General features: G+C 39.9%; 3 non-coding genes across 3 annotated transcripts; 1 reads left to right on the forward strand and 2 right to left on the reverse strand.

The window, feature by feature from the left end:
• Positions 1–158: 158 nt before the first annotated feature.
• Positions 159–277, forward strand: LOC115821922 (5S ribosomal RNA). The gene has a single exon (XR_004025610.1). It is a non-coding gene; the product is annotated as a 5S ribosomal RNA (ribosomal RNA).
• Positions 278–748: 471 nt separating this feature from the next.
• LOC115821910 (5S ribosomal RNA) lies at positions 749–867 on the reverse strand. The gene has a single exon (XR_004025599.1). It is a non-coding gene; the product is annotated as a 5S ribosomal RNA (ribosomal RNA).
• Positions 868–2,085: 1,218 nt separating this feature from the next.
• LOC115821928 (5S ribosomal RNA) lies at positions 2,086–2,204 on the reverse strand. The gene has a single exon (XR_004025616.1). It is a non-coding gene; the product is annotated as a 5S ribosomal RNA (ribosomal RNA).
• Positions 2,205–22,613: the final 20,409 nt, after the last annotated feature.

A 22,613-nucleotide genomic window follows, 5' to 3' on the forward strand; every position in this document is an offset into this window, starting at 1 on the left:
AAATACTGCTCCAAATGTCTGCACTCAAATTCCACAGGTGTTGACTTCGTTTCCTCACCTCTGTCTCTTTCGGCGTGGTTCTTAAACCATAACAGTAGCGAGTGAAGAGGTGAGTACATTGCTCAGGTTTAAATAGGACTGTTCTTCACAAAGCTTTCGCTTACGGCCATACCACTCTGAACACGCCCGATCTCGTCCGATCTCGGAAGCTAAGCAGGGTCGGGCTTGGTCAGTACTTGGATGGGAGACCGCCTGGGAATACCAAGTGCTGTAAGCTTTTCTCTCCGCGCACGTGCTTTTTACTTCGCTGCCGCCGTTCTTTCCTTCTCTCTGACACTTTTTGCCCTTCTCTCTCTTTCTCCCTTCGTTTTTTTGAGAAGGCAGCCCTACAGCAGTGACTATCGAAACGGGGCCACGCATTCACCGTGAAAGGCTGCTGCGTTCTCTTCTATAGACGGTCCTAAACTTGCAAATTGTCGTCATCCAATCACACTTCAGCGTATAAATAAAATGAAATAAGATGAAACAAAATAAAAATATTTAGCTCTAATTTGCTTAGGCCTTTATGGAATTCAAAATCCGTCCAGAGTAGAGAACGCAGCACCCTATAAGGGAAAATGCGCGGCCCCGTTTCGGTCTGTCTGCTCAAAACACGAAAAAGAGAGAGACTGACAACGAGTGACGTGAAGAGGGAAAGAAAAGGGAGCGAAATTAGAAAAGAATACCTGCGCGGAGAGAAAGAGAGAAAAGCTTACAGCACTTGGTATTCCCAGGCGGTCTCCCATCCAAGTACTGACCAAGCCCGACCCTGCTTAGCTTCCGAGATCAGACGAGATCGGGCGTGTTCAGGGTGGTATGGCCGTAAGCGAAAGCCTTGACTAGAAAAGTTCTATTTAAGGCTGAGCATGTGCTTACCGTGTCACTAACTACTGCTACGATTCAATAATCATGCAATCAAGAGATTACGCAACGAAGCGAAGTCGACGCCTCTGACAGCATCACCGAACGTCACTTTTATCACCCGCATTATGATGTCATAACAGGCCTACTTCTTTCGATCAACTTTTTTCACTTTTACGCATTTTATTCTATTCTATTAATAGCATTATAGCAACATCGCAGAGATAACCAAAAGGTTGAATTCTAATCCGAATTAATAATACATTTTGTATTAATAGTACATCATTCAGTCGGGTTACTCGCATTATGACAGTTCCCGAGGCATGAAAATCAGTCATACGCTTCCCCCTCGTGGTCCTAGTAGATTTTGAGTGTAGAAAATTGGGGCAGTATTTCGGTAAAATGACCTAAGTTTAAGAAATGCATGTAAGCTTTTCAGCGTCGTGCCAGAAGCACAGAGACTGGATACAGTCGCACAACAGCTTGGACGCGATCCTGTGTTAATATTGTTGTCGAGGCGGGAGACCCCATAAAACCATATAATACATTTTTGTACGCAACGGTTGATTTCTAAAGATGTTCGCAATATTAATACGATCGCTGAAATGATATATAATGCAGTTACATCACATTGTGGTGATAGTGGGGATAGAGGACGGTGTTTTTTTCCCCTCAACACAACTTTTCGATGTTCACGAAACAACTGCATTTCAAGAAGTGCAGCCCAGTAAATAAATACGTAAATAAATAGGCTCACGGGCTCCAGCTCCACGGTGATTGAGTTACATCTGTGTGTTTTGTTTAATTCAGGTCGTAAGGGAAAACTGCGGCGAGAGAGGTACTATTTAAAGCTGAGCATGCACTCATCACTTCAGTCACTGCTGTGTGTGTGTGTGAATACCGAGTTCTGCACAACATAATACTCCATAAAAAAAAAGTTCAAATCGATAAAGTCGATTTACGTTTTTACGTTCAGTGTGACTACATGTCGACAATTTGGAAGTTTAGGGCCATCCAGAGAAGCGAACGCAGCGGTCATGAAAGGAGAATGCACGGCCTCGTTTTCGGTCATCAAAGCTGTCGGTCTGCCTGCTCAGAAAACGAAAAAGAGAGAGAAGGACGGAGACTGACACGGAGAGGGCGAAATTAGAAAATAATACCCGGAGAGCGGGGGAAAGAGAGAAAAGCTTACAGCACTTGGTATTCCCAGGCGGTCTCCCATCCAAGTACTGACCAAGCCCGACCCTGCTTAGCTTCCGAGATCGGACGAGATCGGGCGTGTTCAGAGTGGTATGGCCGTAAGCGAAAACTTTGTGAAGAACAGTCCTATTTAAACCTGAGCATGCACTCACCTCTTCACTCGCTACTGTTATGGTTTAAGATCCACGCCGAAAGAAACAGATGGGGAAACGAAGTCAACACTTGTGGAATTTGAGAGATATTTGAGTGCAGACATTTGGAGCAGTATTTCGGTTTAAGAGTTTAAGAAAGGCATGTAAGTTTTTCAGCGTCATGCCACAAGCGCAGAGACTGGATAGATACCAGATGAACCTTGGATACGGTGTTCAGTCATCTTTTGCTTGGCTGGCGACTGTTGTGGTTTAAGAACCATGTCGAAAGAGACAGAGGTGATGAAACGAAGTCAGTGCTTTGAGTGCAGAAATTTGGAGCAGTAAGGCAGGAGAAGTTCTATTTAAAGAGAAACTCGGACAGACCGCTTTAGTCACAATTGCTGTGTGTGTGTGTGTGTGTGTGTGTGTGTGGCACAGGAGATGGCGCTGTAGTTCATTACAATCCGGTGGCGGGTTAAAGAGAAGAAGAGAAGAGCAATCATTTAAACCGTGAGACAGTGTTCCATGGGTGTTTATCTTGTTATGCTTTCTTTCAGGACTCTTACAGAGGTTTAACGCCAGGGCCTCTGGGATGTTCTGTCTGCACAGGTGGGCAGTTATAAGTTTAGTTCTCTGTTCACAGAAGGCCTGCCAGCCTTGCCTAGTGTGCATGGGAACATTACTGGAATGCAATACTTGGCAAGAGGTTTGCAGTTTTTTTATTATATGCTTAAGCACAATTTTGAAAATAGGACTCATTTTGTCAGAACACTACACACAATTCACACAACCACACACACAAATAGCAGAACACCTCAGATCTTTTGCAAAATTAAACATTTCATTCAAAACTGTACAGTAATTTATAAAAACCCAACTTTGTCATCATATGGCACACACGTAGTTCATGCGATCCAATTCTGTTTGAACCAGTTACACACTGCTGTGTTCCTAATGTAAAACACTTTTAACATTTCTACTTTTCTAATGATTTAGTCTGGGTTTGATTTTTTTCAGAGATATTGTCAGAGTAAAGCACGTGAATATATTGACCAAACACAACACACAAGACCAGTACTGCACATGAAAATATTTATTTCTCTCCAAGTTGAAAATCAGTCAATACATCCATGCATTTCCAAAGGTTGCATTTTGCACTAAAAAATCAGAACAGAACATATTCTAAATAGAACATAATGCACACCATAAATGCAGCAAAAACATTTGTGGAGACAAAACAGAAAGCATGAATTGAAAAACAAAACAAAACAAACAAAAAAACCTAAGCATCATCTCTTGACCCAGCTGGATCTGGCCATAGCACATCGTCCGCATCACAGGTTGTGTCCTCTCTCACCTCTCTCTGTGTCAACCCATGGTTTACAACACGGTCGACCGATGTCGCTCAAACCTCATCTGATAAATTTGGTCCTCGTCTTCTTTGTCCATGTCCTCCTCCAGGTCTACCTCTACCTCTTCCTCTTCCTCTCCCTACCCCTCTTCCTCCGCGGGCTCCCCCTCTCATCCTCACTCTCCCTCTTCCTCCTCCTCTTCCTCTTACTGTAATGTTGCCTTCCGCTCGTGTTGAAGACAGGTAAACTCACCTGTAAACCCACATCACGGGCTATGTCCTCTCTCGCAAGACAGTGAGGGAAGAGTCTTCTTGGATTCGCCATCCCTCCTTGCACAGACCCGACAGCAATTTGGTCACAGGCCCCCTCCCCTCCATTGAATGAGGTTGTATCCTGACGCAGGGCTGGAGATCGTAAACCCTCCACAGCCATGCCGAAAAAAGCTCCTCAGTGGGGTTAAGGAAAGGAGGGTATGGCGGGAGGTATCGGAGTGAAAATCGTGGATGCTGATGAAACCAGTTTTTGGAGCAGAGCAGACTGGTGGAAAGATGCGTTGTCCCAGATGAAAATGTATCTCATCTGCTCTGCGTCCGTTTGGTCTTCTGCTGTGACGATATTGTGCAGTCTGTCCAAAAATGTGAGTGTGTGGGCTGTGTTGTGAGGACCCAAGTTGGCATGGCGGTGGAGGACCCCGTTCTGCGTGATTGCAGCGCACGTTGTGATGTCACTACCACGTTTGGCTCGGGGCAGTCAGAATAGCTCTGTGGCCAGTGTTCCATTTTTGTGGAAGACAGGTAAACTCACCTGTTGCATTTTTATAGTGCTTCTGCCTGATTTGTGAGCTTACAATTAAGCACCAAAGTGTCTGTCTGTAACCCCGACGGCCGTGTTTGATCAGTTGGTTCGTAAGTGTGGTATTTTGAAAGGCAGCGCCTTGAAACGGCAAAGAAGTGACATCATGTTAGATTTCTGTGTCTAACGTAGAGAAGTGTGTTTAGTGTTTTGTAAAAAAGTGTGAGGCTGAGAATGTGCTTATAGTTATGCAGATCTTGGCTGAGATTTTGTTCTTTGAGTGTCAGGTTTCACTAACTGTGTGTTATTTTTAATTTTAATGTGCAAACAATCGTAAAACAACAAAACAAACTGTAATACAGACACGTGCAATTACATAGGATTACATAGCTCTAGTTTTGTGGCCGGCATGTACTGGTATCACTATCATTTCTATAGTTAATGTATTAATTTCACGTTTGAGATGTAGGCTGAGAGACTGCTTGGGAATACCAGGTGCTGTAGTAAGCTTTTCTCCTTTTTTTCTCTCTGTCTTCTGCTTTCCACGCAGGTGTTTTTCAAACTTTCGCTCCCCCTTTTTCTATTCCTCTCCCCGTCACTCGTCGTCCTTCCCTCCCTCTCGTTCTCTCTTTTTCACGTTCTGAGCAGACCGCGGTGATGACCGCGGTGACGACCGAAATCTCTGATCCGATAAGCCTCCAATATATCAACGTTCAGCCACGTGGAGATGACTAATGTAAAAAAAAAATCGATTTGAGTATTTTTATAGTGGCCGAAGTTGTCCAGGACTTGGAATTCACACACACACACACACACACACACACGCACGCACATTTTTCCACTCTGATCTCTGATGAGATTCAGATCACCACTGGTCAATGGGAAACGTGCCCAGCACCTTCTGTATTTAAAACTAAACAGACAGAGGGGGAAACTCAATCACTTCTCACTCTCTCTGAATTTGTTGTTATCATTTCCATGCCGTTTCAGCCAACACACACACACAGACTGTGGTGCCACTATATGTGTCTTATATACAAGATATAAAGAAATACTCTAAATGTGATTTGGAGATTTTATATCAAATTCACGCTGTGTAAGTGTGAGAAGGTACTGTTTAGTTTGGACAGTAATAATGGTGTTGAGATGCTGGAGTTGTTTTCTTAAAAAATCAGTTCTCTGGGACTATGGTAGTGTTATAGTGTCAATATTGTCAAACTTACTTTTTAAATCATTTTAATAGATGTTATTTTTGCTGGAGAACTAGAATTACAGTGTTCTGGAGCAGCTGACTGAAAGTAGATGTAAGTTTCGGTGTCAAGCCAAAATCATCAAAACTTGAAATCGGAGGTGTCATGAATTTAGGTCACTTGGACTTGAGACTGTGAATTAAAGTAATGCGAGGATGTGTGTTTCTTTGACAAGATACGGGAAGTTAATTTCATAGATAATGAAAAATAATAAATTGTTAGTAACGATGGTAAGACAACAAATGCTTGGTAGTTAAATGAACTTTAGTTTTTGAATTGAAACAATGGTATTTTTTAAGCTGACTGTACTCATGTTTTCAAGGGAGCGGGTGAACTTAGGTTTCTGATGTTTATCGTGTGTGTGTGTGTGTGTGTGTGTGTGTTGGGGGGCGGGGGGCATGGGTTGTGGCTCAAAAGACTCAGAAAAATGCTTAACATTCACCTGTTTTCTCTCATGGCGCCATACTAAACAAGACAGATTAAGTTGATGGGTAGTAGTAGACCATACATCCTGTAATTGTTGTAGATGAAGCTGATTGTAGGCACACAGAAATGAAAATAACTGAATGAAATTCAAAGGTAAGGCAAAAACCACCAGGAGAGCTCACATCTCATCTTCTACGGGCTTGTGCTTTTCGACTTCAACTCAAAATCAGCTTATCTCTACTCTGTGAACGGGTACAGGCTTTTCCTCTGCCTATGTGAGATGTGTAGTGCTTAGCAGAAAAAGTCCAAACAAACAACAAGACTTCTGGATTTGAGGACCTGAGTCGTGGATTCAGACGGTACAGGAATATGGGATTTCTCAAGCTGAAAAGTGTTCATTTCAGTGAGGGAACACATGCGGTAATGAAGACTCACTAAAAATGTAAGGAAATGCTATTTGTTTTGATTGCAGAATAAACATAGTATATACATAAATGGAAAGTGTGCCGAACATGAAAATGGAAATCATTTGATTATGAGAGTCAGGGTGATACCATGCAGCAATAACATAAAGGAAAACAGTGAGTTCTAGAACGCAGAACACAGAGGGACTTTAGGAAGGTTCCAGAACACAGAAGGACACCATTTGTCCCATTCTATGGGTGGTCAATCCATTCCCCCATGTCAGACCTGGAGCCTTGAGAAACATAACTCTGCTAACAGTGTAGCAATTCCCTCTATAAATACAGAATTGAGTGTCCTGGGAGATCAGAACAGATCTTAGAATCCTCCTTAAAAAAAACATAGTTTTGTCATTTGAAGCCTTTTACATGTAGCAATTTGTGTTGGGAAACTCAGCTCACTCACTCACTTATGGTTTCACCAGATATTCTGCTGACTTCATCATAGTTACCCACAAAGAGGAAGAACTGTTCTGTTTCTTGTTCTCCTTTTTTGTCTTGTTCCTGTATGTGATCTTGTATCGCACTTATTGATTCTCATGTGAAAACAAATAGAGGCAGTGAAGTTTGACAGGCATCGTTAAACCCCACTATATTACAGGACACTGATGCGTACTCATTTTCATAAGATAGAGACCTTGTAGTGTCTTGCTGTTTTTGTTGCCGGTGTCGCTCACACGATCAAATGCAAACATGGACTAATTGGGTTTACAGGGACAACATGGGCAGTATAACCTGGTAAGAATGACTTTTTCTACCTGGAACACAAAAACATTTCTTCCTTTAGAGCGGGTCTTTCTTCATATTCCATTGTCAGCGACACCTCCGTCAGGGAACTGAAGTTTCTGATGTTGAAATGTTTCACGAATGGGGTTGAGTGTAAGATCTGTCAAAATGTACAATTATGATTAGATTTGTGTAAAAAACATAACCGTATTAGTCGTGAGGACTACACTTGAGTGATCTCTAATGTAAATAAATAAATAAATAGATAGATAAATAAAATCAGTTTAGTCATGTTCTGTTAACCTTTGTAATGGACAGGATGAGTGACAGAGTTCTTGTCAGATGTTAAGAATAAAAGGGATATAACTGATATTAATAATGTAGTAATCTATTTCTTAAGCATTGGAACTGGTGACAGACAGTGCAGTAGAATATAATGATTACACGTATGATGATTCAAACTGGCTAAAAATGCACACTAAATTATCCAGCAGATCACGTTCAAAGAACAATTATGTCCTTCTCTAATCAACAAAGAAACAAACAAATAACTTCTTTTGGCCTGTATATATGAAAAACCCGTGTTAGGTTAGAGTTAGTGTTCTGGCTTTTTATATCTCTGACAATCCGATAATTCACCATGAAGAACAGCACTGCATGCTGGGAAAGAGAAGTTCTGCCACTTTATGTGTCATAGACACTCTTTGGTTCCTGTTTTCTTGTGGGATTACAGCTAAATGTGGTAAAGTGTTACAAGCAAGCGAACAAACAAACAACGGCAAAAACCGAGTCATCTCTTCAAAGTTTTTTGTGTCTGCCTCAACGCTCAACGGTACTTTAAAGTACACACTCTCTCTCTCTCTCTCTCTCTCTCTCCCTCTCTCTCTCTCTCTCTCTCTGTATTTTTTTCACGTGTACAGACAGCAGACATGTCTGCTGTGGGAACTGATATGGCTTTTTTTTTTTTACTTCAAAGGCTAATTGAGATGAAAAATAACGCCGGTTTTTAAATTTCATGTATTTGTTGCGATCTTCGGTGACCTGAACTAAATTAAACTGAAACCTCATGAAAACAGCTCAGAAATCCTCGCGTCCTTGAAATAAATAAAGGCAATATACCCAGTAAAGTAAGCCTAAAGAGAGTTTGTGAAACGGTTTTTAGTCGAATTCCCTGGTAAAATGTTAGAATTTGGTCCAAAATTGCTGCTTAATCCTATGACATACTGCTTAGTGTTGAACGCCATTGCCCCATTCCTCAGTTCTGAACTCCGTGATAATTATTTGTTTCTTGTTCTGATGGATTGTTTGCGCAATGCATGGATCAGTGAACGCGGAGTTCCCCATTGATATAATGAGTAATTCCATCTTTTCTTTTTTTCTTCGTTACCGGATATCAAACTTAGCGTGCTGTGTAATGCAGTGACTCATAGGTATATACAAGTATAGCTCTATAGACTTCTCAAGGCTGTGTGTGTGTGTGTGTGTGTGTGTTTGTGTGTATAAAGGGTATAGATTTGGAGTTTGTTCGGGTATTACAAAAAACGTAGTACGAAAAACACAGTTTCAACAGAATCTTGCAGGATTAGTAAAACAATATACACCAAAAAATGAATACAAGTTCGAATAACATTTGAAGGCCAAAGAAAGTCGTTATATCGAATTTCGATACGAATCGTGTAATAAAATCAGTAGAAAAGTAGAGTAAATTATATTTGTTTCGAAATGTATCGGATAAAAATATCTTTAAACGGTGTATAGAACAGTGTATTTTTTTTTTCATGGCGGCTGGCTGACATCTCAAATCTTATTGATCACAGTTTTCACGGATCTTAATGCAAGGTTAAATGAGTGTAAATAGCTCAGTTTTATTTATTTAGTTGAACCAATAATTCCACAGTTACTTAAACACTAACAATAATAACTCCTTCTCGCCTAGTAGAATACAAATGGGCCAGAGCATTGAACACAGCAAAACTCAGAGGAGGACAAGACACACGTAGAGCAACCCCTGTAGCGGGGATATCCTGAATTCTTTTGCTAAACGACGATTGTGAACTAAACGTCATTACGATTTTTTATTGTTGTTGCCTGTTTATGTCGGTCATAAAATATAAATTCCCAATTCTTCTCGTTTTCACACAGGTATCCTTACGTGTCCCTGTATTTGACTTCTTCTTCTTATTACTGCCTACAGCTTTCGCTTTGTTAACATCGGTGCATGTTCGTGTTTGTGTTCTTTGTTTAATAATAATAATAATAATAAATAAGTAATGGCTGTAGTCCTTAAAATGGCCTTAAATCAGCTCACGTGAATGTCTGTAGGCTATTAAGCTCAATTAGATCGTTAACATCGATTTGCCAAATTTGTTATTAAACTGTTTAAATAGACTCTAGACTAAACAAACTATAGTCTGTTTAAATCAGACTGTTAACTTTGGTATTTCTTTTACTTCTCTTCTCCGTTTTCTTTTTATTTCTGTTGCAGGATTTTTTGTTTGTTTGTTTTTGTTTTAGAGAAAACTATAAGTCTGACGGAATTCTGATAGAAAAAAACCCCACAAGTTGAATACATTTCCATTGTGTCGTTATTATAAGAATGAAACTATGACAGTAACGCGTCAGACATATTTTATATCGGACTTTTGTTCTTACAATGGTAAACCTATGGAGTAGTCCTCCATTTTGCTGCCACTGTAGCATTGTTTAAGAAACGTGCACTTCAAATGGCGACCAGGACAGTTATCAAACATTGCGACGCTTCAGCAGAAAAGCGGGTTTCATTTTCTGTGTGACTCCTCCCAGAGTGCGAATTATACTATGGCATTTGGTCGGGGGCGGGGGGTGTCAATTTTTCTTCAGGGCTATATAGCATAGGATATAAAAATGTTTCGTCCCCCCCTCCCCGAACTGTTGTTTTTACCTCTTTTGGGGGGGGGGGGTGTCCAAGTCTTATTTAGGGGGGGCAGACCCTCCCCCCCAATCCCTCGCATAATTCGAATCTTAATTCCCCCATTTCCTTTGACGTAACACGGGACACCTAGCAGCCTTGAGCTGAGCTCGTATATGCGAAACAGTAATATCTAACCATTCCCCAGAATGCCTTGGAATCTGGTAGACTACTGGCCCAGTCTAGGATCTATTCCAAGTCTAACTGCAATGTAGCCGATAACAATACCGTGACAAAAAAAAACCTTTTGTATTGGCTCGTATGTTTGATTTTCTTTTTTTTTCAGTCGAATAAATCTGTGACTAAATCGTTCCGTTACTGTACGAGTAGTTGAGATCAGCGAGGGTTGTAACAGTTTTGGGGATTTTCCCAATAAATCAAAAAACTATTTACACTGGAGCAGCCAATTTGATATTTTATAAACTTCAACGTGTCAGCTACTGAAAACAATGTATTTAAGTGGTTTTATGAAATATGTACAGGTTGCAAAATTGATTTAAATAGAGTCACTCCACTGTTACAAACGTCCCAGTGTACAGGGACGGTTGTAACATGTCTGAAATATACATAATTAATCAATCAAATACCCAAAATGAAAATATATATATATATATGTATATATCATTCACGTTATTATGACCATTCATTTCTTTTTTTAATCTCTGATTACTTTTTCACACTACATGACAAAAAGAGGGCAGTCAAATTATAAAGCTATAATTATATTAGAATTATAACGTTGATCAAGCAATGCAATGAAACAGTAAGCATTTCATTCATCAGGGTATTTCCGTACAAATTAAGTGATTTATGTTGAAAATGCTGATGTTGATGATCTATGGTTTTAAATGAAAGTCACTGACTACAACAATGCGTTACAACCCAGTATCACCAGTCTTGTTTTTACCACACGTGAACTAGCCTGACTGCTAGTTTGACACATTTTAGTCATTTCTATTTTTAGCTTACAAAACAGTGATTCTAATAATACTTGTTTGCATTCCTAGACATTCGATCCTAAGGCAGCATCCAAAAATACATCTGATAGAAAAGTAACATTTTTACCTCAAAACATTAAAATTAGAACTGTCCTTGGTCTCCCTTACGAAAGATGTTTAACGTTCACAAGTTTTTTCATGAAAAATAATAGGTTTTGTCGAAGCAGAGGTCTATTGTGTTTCTTACTTTCATGATCTGAGAAATTCTTTAATGTAACATTAGCCAGCTCACGTATTAGTTACACTAGTCACAGTGTCAATTGTAAGGTGTTGGCCTAACGTACCAAAAAAAAACAAAAAACAAATCACGTGTCACCGGGTACAGTGCATGCGTTAGATTCGACTATAGCAAGAGAGCAGAGAGTGTTACGGAAAATGATGTTCATTCTCCTTTTCTGCATAATAACGCTCGATGGAGGGAAAGTGCATGCTTTGGATTCTTCAGGGACGCTAGGTAGGCTGCATAACCGTTCAAAATTATATTTTGGATTAAACTTCATAAACTTCGCGCAACAGTAGGCCTAAGCCGGATACAAGGGGGGAAGTGGAGGTGAGGTTTTACAGATGGCGAGTTTAGGTCGAACAAAAGCACGTAAGGAGAATCTCTTGAGAGAACACTTTGTATGGAAGCAAACCGATTCTTTACGTTTTATTAACCTATGTTATGCGTCAACAACATCTGTAATACAACACCGAATCTGCGCGAGTAAATGAATTTTGAATGGCGTCCTTATCTGAATTATGAATGGCGTCCTTATCGCCAGTAGCTTGCCGATCTACTGGATAAAGCGTAAAGGTGAACTCCGATATACACATAACCAAAACTAAACGGCTCTGTTTTTGTTTTTTTTTTGTTTTTTTTTTGTTTTTTCCAAACGAATTTCGGTGATTCGTACAAGATATCTTGTTCCGTATGATAGACCTACATAGGAGAATTAACGTTAGGCGTTAAAGTAACAAAAAAGTAAATTAAAAAGCCTATTTGTCTGGACACGAAGAGGCATTCATTTCCTGTTGTGGTATTGATCGTTTTGCCTTTTTTCGTCATCTTTAAAACGAATTGTTTACGAACTAAACCCGCATTAATTTTTTGGTTGTGTTCACACTAGTTTCCCAAAACGTGTGGGACATTAGCTTAGGATGATTTCTGTGGAATGTAAGATAGAATACCCGACAAATGCTAACATATTATGCCATAAATGGCCTACATTATAAATATTGTATTGTGTTGCATGTTTTGACTTCGTGAAAAAACACGAAGCATTAGTCCGTTAATAAAAATGAGACTTTTTAGAATACAACGAACAACAAAAATACTTCAAAAATGGGATTATGTTGGCTAATTAAATTATTTGTATATAAATACTGAATGCGTTCAAAAATAACACACATAAACTATTGCTTCTTCTGCTACTGTTCCTCACGTTTGAGAGTACCTGATTTCTTTCTGATTATAGCCTACGTGCTTCTACGGGAGCTAATTGAAGATTAGCCATAATACGTTGTCAGGTACAATCGCCATGTCTGTAATTATCAATGTCCTTTCCCACATAGGTAGATTATGCGAATGAATTAACAGAATTAGATATACGAAAGACGAAGCTAACGATCACACTGCTCCTCTTTGTAAACTATTTGCTGTTGTGTGATGTTTGTAGACTTGAACAATGTGACCATCTCCTGTGCTGGCGAAGGTTCATCCAGAGAATGTGCATATCGAGTTCCTCCGGCTGTCCTTCAGAAACATTATGTTGGCCCTGATTCTGGTCAAGAATGGAAACACGATGGGGTAGGTAAACTTAACTAAGCTACTTCCGGACATCTTATTTCTCGTCTTTCTTTTCTTTCTCGGCATTTTCTGCTCGTGTGTCGTTATTGATTTTGTTAGTATTGTGACACTTTTAATTTGATATCGGTATTATTTAAAAGAAAAAGAGGGGGAGAGAGAGAGAGAGAATGGGGGAGAGAGAAAGAGAGAGAGAATGTGACTGGCCAAGCGGGTAAAAAGTGGGTGAACTAACAGAGGGAAGTGGAGCACTGGGCGACCTCTGAGTTAATTGTGAAGTTCATTCGTTCTAATTAACGTTACGGGCTGTTTGACGTTTGAACCTTGTCGCCGGACGATTGTCAGCATTAAAGCAAAGTTGTCTCGGCACATTGGGGACATAAAACCTCCAACATCTTATACTATTATTCGTTGTCTTATCAACGGATTTTAGTATTGCAGTAAAGCAATGTTGTGCGTGTGTCTGTTTATGCGTTCAAATGATAAATAATTTTGTTTCTTCGGAATGACCATTATCTTCAGTATTATTTTCGTGTTTTTCGATTAGCATCTCGTGGCTTATTATCCTCCGGAAGGAGAGAAGGAGAACTTTATGGAGCCAGTAAAAAATGTCTCTCATGGAATCCTAATCACCAGCCGCTGTTTGGACAATATTACAATGGAACCACCGTATGGCTCCAATCAGGTAAGAGTTTGTGTTTCAGTGATTGCTTGTTTGAGTGAAGTGAGAGAGAGAGAGAGAGAGAGAGAGAGAGAGAGAGAGAGAGAGAACCTGAAATTTTAATCATTTCAGAGAGAGAGGCAGAACAGAAAGAATCAGGGAGAGAGAGGCAGAACAATGCAGTTTGTAATCATTCTAATATGAGACTGACATTTTTACCGTTATTGATATCCACCTCTTTCTTTTTCTTTTACAAGGAATTTGTGTTCCATTTTAAAGGTAAGTCAAACACTTACCAGTGACAGTCTTCCTCTTAGATTTATTGAATCCTATTGGCATCCTCTTCTGTTTTAATGAGTGTGTTTATAGTGTTCACAAATTACATTTTGTACTTACTCAAATGTGTACAACATCCTTAAAGCTTTGTTGAATGTGTCTCCTGTTTCACTTCCCACATGTCTGATAGTAAATTTGTATCATTTTTCAAATTAGGATTCAGATACAACAACACCGCAAATTGCATTTCATATTTGTCTTTTCATTATTATTAATATTATTGTTGTTGTTGTTGTTATTTTTATTTTTATTAGCCTGTGAAGACTCCCAGTTTGTTCCCAGCACCTCAAGCTCTGGTAGGTTTATTTCAAAAGTTAATTTCCAAATATGTTTCTCTTTGATTTCCCTCTCTCTCTCTCTCTCTCTCTCTCTCTCTCTCTCTCTCTCTCTCTCTTTCTCACCCATCGAACAGTAATGAGTGTACTAATTTCCTGTGGTGAAACAAATCTGGAACGCGTATAAACAAATGTACCTTATTAGTGCCCTTGGTGAACAAAAAATGAGCGTCGTCACTGTGAATCCCAAACATAAACCTTGTTTACCATAATTATTTATTATCACAATACGTTGTTCTTGCTGATGTGAGAGACTACAGAGTGCACCTGTTCATTGGCTTTGTTCTAGGGTAGCCAGCTTTGATTTGTGTAAAAAACGGGACACTCGGGCGGGCGAGGGGGGGGGGGGGGGGGGGGGGTAGTGGTGGTGAACTTACCCACCCAAAGAGACTCGTTTTCTCTTTTCGCCCAGTCTGACTTGCACACTGTAAATCGTTCTTTCTTTCACGCGGATGGCTCGTCCGACTTTGTTTTGTTTGAGCAGCTGCTCTTCTGATATTTCCCCTCTAAAATAACACGTAGCCAAAAAATGACGACTCGTTCAATAACGACTTCATTCTCGTCACGTAACAACTTCTCTTTACTCCTCCGTTAAGTTTTTCTTTCTTTTCCTTTTTTTTTTTCTTTGTCAGGTCGGAGTCGACTGGCCACTGCTTCATCTGTTGTAATCTTTGTATTAGTGCTCTGTGCTCTGTTTGGGTTTTCCATCTCTGAAAGCTTTTTCAGGTGAGTTTATAACAAAGCAGTAAAAAATCTGACTTGAAGCAAGTAATCTAACAAAAAATGAGGCTTCGTTCAGCTGACTTGCCTGTACTAGCTGGCTAACTACAGTGAAAATGAGTTATCATAACTGGGCTTGACTCCCGTAAAGCATCCATCAAAGGAACCAGAGTTGTTTTAACTGCAGAGATGACGTATGGAAACAACAGAGGCAAAGCAAAAAAGCATAACGGCGTAATCTTGTAACCGCTTCCAAAACATTCATGCCCCTGAATGGTTGTCCAGTGGCCTGTGGATGCTATATGTCGGTCCTTGTTTAATCTCCTTTAACGTCTTTTTTTTTTTTTTTTTTACTTATTCCACTAGGAGGACCGGGAACAACCAGAGTGACGAGATGGTGTAGTTAAGCTTTACAGACATAAATAAGTTATGAGATTCAGACTTGGGAAAATGATACCCTAATAATTTTTCCCACATTTACTACATTATCAGCTCTGTGTAAGGGTTTACTGAAGCTTTAAAATGACACTTTCCAAAGCCAATTATGTTGCAACAACACGGTGGCATTAAACAACATAATTATGGATTATTTGTTTCACTGTATTCTGGAATGTGAATGGGATGACATTAGAGTTTACCTGTCTTGACGTGAAACAAAACAGATCAGAAACGTGGACCAGGTGACATTTAGATTCACTCACGGCGAAATGGGGAAGTAGAACAAAAAAAAAAAAACGAACAACAAATTTCGTCATAGACATTATGGTCATGGAAACAACGACAACAACAACAACAACAACAACAACAACAAAGCAATTCAAACACTGGCCAGTCTGATAAATCTGCACTTCCATGTGTTCTCTCTCTTTTGTTTACTTTTTTAAGGAGCTCTAAATGATGTTGAAATTAGATCAATTGCAACCAGGCTACCCCAAATCGCTGTTGAATCAGTAACCTTAAAAAATGCAGTGGAACCCCAGTAATTGCGATCACTAGTACCGCACTAGACAAATCAACTTGTTCACGGAGCACAATACTCAACCCAGTATCTTTTTTGATAGACTTACGAAAACTGTTGTGCAAAAACTTATTTTAAATAAAATTGTGCGCTTGCGTTTTTTTTCTGCAGTCAGTTGTCTCTGTGCTTTGCGAACATCGTTTTCTACCGATCTATGAAAGTAACGCTATTCCACCACGACAGCGCTACTGTCATGAACCGTAGCCTACAGGGAGCAGTGAAGCAGGTAAAACGTGACCTGTCGGGTTACTGGACTACAGGTTCGAGCCTGTGGTACACTAGACACCCTTCCCAAAAGTCGTCCATTCTGCACGGTCGTAAGGTAGTCTGTCGCGGATGGAGCACTCTAGCCATATCGCGTGAATAGATATGATTTGAGTGGTAATATTACGCGAGCCACCAGCAACGCAAAATATCAGGAAACAAAAAAGGAAAAGTATACGTCTTTGTAATTAGCCAATTCGCTTATCCAATCCATTCACATGTGTAATGGCATTCTAACAAACTATTAAGTGTTGTACTGTACCTTGTTATTCCATTTCCTCCAATGTCTATTTTTCTTTTCTTTCAGAAACCACATAAATTTACATATATACACCTGTTCTGAACAAATAAATCATTTGAATTGTCAACTCATCTGAAGCCTGGAATAAGCTTCATTTCTCTGACCGGAAATGAGACCAGTTTGGGCACAACCAGTATTCAGCAGCGCTACATACTTACACAGCGCCCCTTTCGTGCAAGAGCACCAGTTAACGAGACCCATAATAACTGTGAATCAGCATAACTGACGCGTATAAATAGGCCTACCATACGAGGCTAAGCATCTCGCCCCCTTTAACCCGGAAATGTTATTCATAAAACGACACCGAAAAATGAAAAGATCTTAAAGACTTCGGGTATTGAAGTCCAGCTTTCAGAGATCAGTTGACGAAACAGGACCAATGGTGGAATAACGGGAGCTGTCAAAGCCAAGAAATTGAGAAAAATACTGATGCGGATTAGATTTGATTAAAAGTAAAATAGAGAATAAAAGAAATGTCCCACAAAAAAGACGTTATCACAAAGTAGGGTGGTGCATGCCTGGAACAGGAAGGGATAAAGGTAGAAGTCTCCATCGTAGAGACGGACGGGAGAATACGTGACATAATAAATGACATTGCAAAGAGTTAGCTCGTGATGTGACGTGTGGGACGATAGCCCCAATGACCAATTTAAGGTTAAAAATGTAGTTATATGAATGATTCGAATAGCAGAGTAAAACAGTTAAATACTTCCGTCAAACAGGATAAACTCAACGTTATTGTTTTGTATGGCGTTAAATTTGTATAGCCTACTCAAAATCGTTCAAAGAAATGAAACACATAGAATCCACTGGTTCAAAACGACGTTTTTAGCTTTGGACAACGGTTTACTAATTGTAGCTTACATGAGTAGTACTAGGATATGTCTGGACCACTCGTCCTCCCTGAGAGAAACTTCTTTTTTCCCCTTTATTTATTGCTTTTTCACAAAAAAAGACATAATGGAATAATACACAATGCATACAAGACTTATAAAAGAAGAAAGCAGCAACAACAAACAGACAGACAAAACGCCACAACTAGGACAAAAGGATAATAATCTGCAGGGATTATATCAGCATACATTACTTGGGTCCTGATCAATTTCAGCCCTAAGAGACTATTCCAATAAGTAGGGTATAGATCAGAATTACACAGTACAGCTAACTTGACAGACTGGCATTTATATAATGAACATCCCTTTGGGGAAAAAACAGGGGAAGAAAAGAAAGACACACACATAGACAAAAAGGGAGACACAGATAAAAAAAAAAAACCACACACACACACGCTACAATACAGTTAAACTCACACACACACGCAACTATACAAACAGGATACAACACTCAAACACAGCTACGGCACAGAGCCCAGCGCTTGCTTCAGCAAGTGATGCGAACACCGAGCCTCATCAGGTCATGACTGATTCACCAAATAATTAATAAACAGTTGCCATACTGTAAAGAACCTTATTCCAGAGCCATTTAAAGCAAATAGAGAAACTTCTAAATAGGACAAAACTGGTGAATGCGTCAAATTCGCTTAAAAAAGAATGTTCGTACAAGCGGTTCTTGCACTAAGGTCACTAGTTTTGGAAGTCGCTTGGGATAAATGTAAATGTAAATTTCCGAGATAAAACCCTTTAGTTGGGGCTATGCTTGGAACAATGCACGATCTACAGTCTTCACTAGAACGCGTGCATGCACCTCCGCCCTGATGATGGCAGGCTTTCGCGGCAACACAGTAATTCGGTGCTCTCGACAGCATCTATATTCTAGTGCACGATGCGACGCCCGCGCGTGTTTGTTAGAGTGAGTGAGTGAGTGAGTAAGTGAGAGGGGGGGGGGGGGCGTTTTTGAAACAGGTCAGTGTCGGTTTGACATTAATAGCCACACAGCGAAATAGCCTACCACTGACAGCTGCTGTGGTTGAACCGCTTGGTAGGTACGTGCATTTTTTAACGATTTTAAGTTCTCGACATTTTTTGCACCCTTTGCGGTATCATGCAGGCGAGCGGATTTACCCAGAACGATATGAGATATAGGCTATATCAGAGATATAGGTAATATCGCATAGCCTAAGCCTATTCAACTGTAAAAACAAGTCTAAATACACGTACATGTTTTAGTATAAATACCTTTTGATTACTTTCAACATTTCATTCAATAAATAATAACGTTTAAGTAAACCGGTCAGTGTGATGAAATGTTTAACTAGTGAGTGTGATAAAAGCTAAACTACAGCAGACGCGACCATCACTGCCACCGATAACTGTCCTCAGTAACTAAGTTCTATCGTAATATCACATTCCACCTTATTTTAGAATCCATATTCATTCTGTTTCACTTCGTTTGAACTTCACGAGCGTTTCAGCGACACTGATACACACAGACTGTACCGCGAGAATTGTATGCTGTAAAAAGAGTTTCTGTGACATGTATACTGTGTAATACCGTGAAAAGAATTGCTTCGTACGTTGGTTATTTTTCAGTCAAAAACTGTAAAGTGAATTATTCATTAGCTACATCTTACTGATACAACACTGCCACGACTTAATGTCTGCTTGCCTTTTAAACTTTTTATTACCAGGGGTGGACAGTAACGAAGTACATTTACTTGAGTACTGTACTTAAGTACATTTTTCGAGTATCTGTACTTAACCTGAGTGTTATTTTTTTGGAAACTTATGACTTTTACTCCACTACATTTGAAATACAAATATTGTACTTTTCACCCCAATACATTTCTATGAAGGTTCTCTTTACTCGTTACTTTAACGCATAGCTTTGAAGTCAGCGAATTTTCTTTTCTAAAATGCGATAGGCCATATTGTGTTCATGACAGGGGAAAAACCAATCACAGCAAACTGCTCCAATGCTGTCAGTCAAGTGCATGCTGCATTTTTTTTAACAACTGAATTTGGCAGTTTTACTGATGGCTACTACAATGGAAGAAAAAGATGATAAAGATAAAGATTCCTCACCAGAGCAGCCATGGCCATATCTTAAATCCATGTCTGAGATTTTTGAAATCAACTGGTTTCCAAGCTAATTGCTTCCCGTATGCGTTTGCGCGCTGTGTTCGCCTAACACTTACAATCATTTGCCACAGTAGATATGAGATGTGACTTGAAAATTGCGATTGATATGTTTGTGAATGTGTGACGAATCTGGTGACAGAGGCAGACCACAGTTTCTACTGTTAACACAGACACATACGGAAACCAGTTGGCTTGAAAACCATTTGGGGCATAACACCGGGTCCTGTGTGAATCCACTGCTGACGCATACTAATAGTTAGGTAGCGAAAATACCGAGTTAACGTTACTGACAGAACTCCTTTCAGAAATATACGTTTTAATCTTGTCAGGTAAACACAGTAATATTTGTAAGGTCAGCGGATTTACGTAGGCCCCGGTCCCAATAAGACGAGGGGGGCGGGAATCAAGCGGTGACGATGGTCATCCAGCTGTTTCACATTTCAGACAATGCTATGTAGTAGAAGTAAAATGAACCTAGCCTACAACATTATGACGTGTTTATCCTTTTAAGGCCAATCTGAGTTAACCTAGTGCATGTTTAACTGAAGCTATACGCTGTCTTTTATAGTATAAGCATTTGGTTCAACTATGTTTCTATAGGCTTTGTAGCATATTCCACAAGCCTTTTATTCTACAGGTTCTACAAGCAAGTCAGTACATTCAGCAGGTTGTTTCAGAGTCATTAGACTCTGTAAATACATTGCTGCAACAGTACAGCAATGAGATGACATTAAAAAGAAAATGTGCCTTTGTATACTGAAGTATTTTTAAAAACAAGTACTCCAGTACTTTAACTCAAGTAAAAACTGAACTGAACAACTTTTACTTGTATTTGACCAGGAGTATCTATACTTTTACTCAAATAATGGAGTTGTTTACTTTGTCCACCTCTGTTTATTACGCGCTATACCAACGGGATCACACCGTAACTTTGAATTATCAGATAATTACCAGCTACTCTGATTTTTTTTTCCTCTGATTTTTCGCAACCCTAGCATATTTTGTGTGGGCTATCACGTCCATTCATAGAATATACACATTTAATGACAGCCTAACAAAAAAGGGTGAAAAAAACTGACCTGAAAGTCCAGAAGGATCGGAGGATCTGGAGCAAAAACCTTGAGTCACATCTCATCATTACCATTCTTTTAAACATCTCGAACACACAGGGCTCGCTTACGATCGTGTCATTTAAGGATGAATGTCACTCCACTGTCCTCATTTAATAGCACTTGTGCGCACGGGGAGGGCGGGGCTAACGTTCAAATTCAAGTAGGCTATTGTATAACGAACCTCGAGTATCGTAGGCTATTACGTATTAGAGGGTATTCTAACGATGTAATGATGAGCCTTTAGATTCGTTTTAAATTAATCTCTTCGAACTGGCAAATGTCAAAATACCTAACTAAAGAATGTGATGTGTACAGTCGGTCCATTAAAAAAAAAATCATACCATCAAAGATAGGCTGGAATAGTCTGTTCAGTAGTTCTGCAGTGACAGAAACAGAAACTGATGGAGTGCAGAGGGACAGTTAGACTGCGTGTTGGCCGATAAACTCAGTAGAGTAACAGGCATTGTGGGGGTGTGTATAACTTATGGTGACAGTGGCCAGAAGGGAAGCTGTCATGGCGATCAGTCTGTCTGGGTTCTCTGGGTTTTCTGAATTTCCATGACATTGTCATTTTAAGTAACTCTGCGACAGATGCAGACCTGCAGTTTCTCAGATCCTAATGACTTTTGCCAAGTCCTAATGGACCACCGCGGGATAGTTGTTCTCTATCGCAGAATCAGTCGTAGATGATTTTTTTTTTTTGTAAAAATATACAACAGCTGTCTGAGGTTAAAAAGAGTTTCCACTGTCTTTAAAAAAAACACACACACACACATGCGTATCACACACAAAGAAAAATCACATTCTGTCTGGGCCCAATACAGAACTCTAAACCACAACTCTGTGTTTTGTTTCACTTTTTCAGACTGAACAAACCTCAACAAAGGAGAAATGGAGAATCCGTCTTGTATGTTATCAAGTAGACAGAACTCTCTTGTCTTGCTCCAAAAAAGAAAACAGCCGTGAAAAGGACTTTACAAATGGTTCAGCCCATTGACTCTTGGATCCTAGGCACTGACTCTTGGTTCCTAAGCTCTGACTCTTAGTTCCTAAGCACTGAGTGAAATACTGGGGCAGACACTGTTTCACTTTCATGGGTGAACCAGTTTCTCTTCTCCAGTGTCATGGTAATGGTTCTTCTTCCATAAGGGAGATAAACTCTCTGATTGTTGGTCTCATACCTGTTCTGCATTTGAGACATGGTTATATGGGCATAACAACACGAATCCCTTGTGAGCACTACCTCGCCACCTAAAGTGTGTGTGTGTGTGTGTGTGTGATGTGCAGTGAAGATGAAGTGATGTGAAGACAAAGGGAGAATAACAAAGAGAGAGTAGTCGCCAGTGGGCAAGAGGAGAAAATGTACAGACAAGGGAACAGATCTTAATGTTACTGAATTCAAAAGGAATATTTCTCTTCTCCTAAAAGATTAATCATTTTGCAAGTGTAGAAATACACACACGCACATTGATATGGGGTTAGTCACACAGACCTGAACTACGCCAGTGCTTTTAGATCTACACATTCAAATCTAACCCCCCCCCCCCCCCCCCCCCCAAAAAAACTCGTTTTACTCGTCTGTAGTGTTTCCATGACGCTGCTAAAAATTTTCTTAAACAAATGATCCTGCCGATCATTTTCCCGTGTGGAAACATAAACACGGACACACAGGAACTGTCGTACAGACCAGAACAGCAGTGTTTTTAAATTCAACATGTATAAATTTGCACTGCGTGGCAACAGACATCCCTCTGTGGGTCCTGTGTAGATAAATAAACACAGCCGTGTGAGAAGGCTCAAATAGACCTGTACCGCAGTGCTTTTAGAGCACCTCCCGTCCATTCTGTCTCTCAGGTTGG

Source organism: Chanos chanos, chromosome 9, assembly GCF_902362185.1.
Source record: "Chanos chanos chromosome 9, fChaCha1.1, whole genome shotgun sequence".
NCBI classification, from domain to species: Eukaryota; Metazoa; Chordata; class Actinopteri; order Gonorynchiformes; family Chanidae; genus Chanos; species Chanos chanos.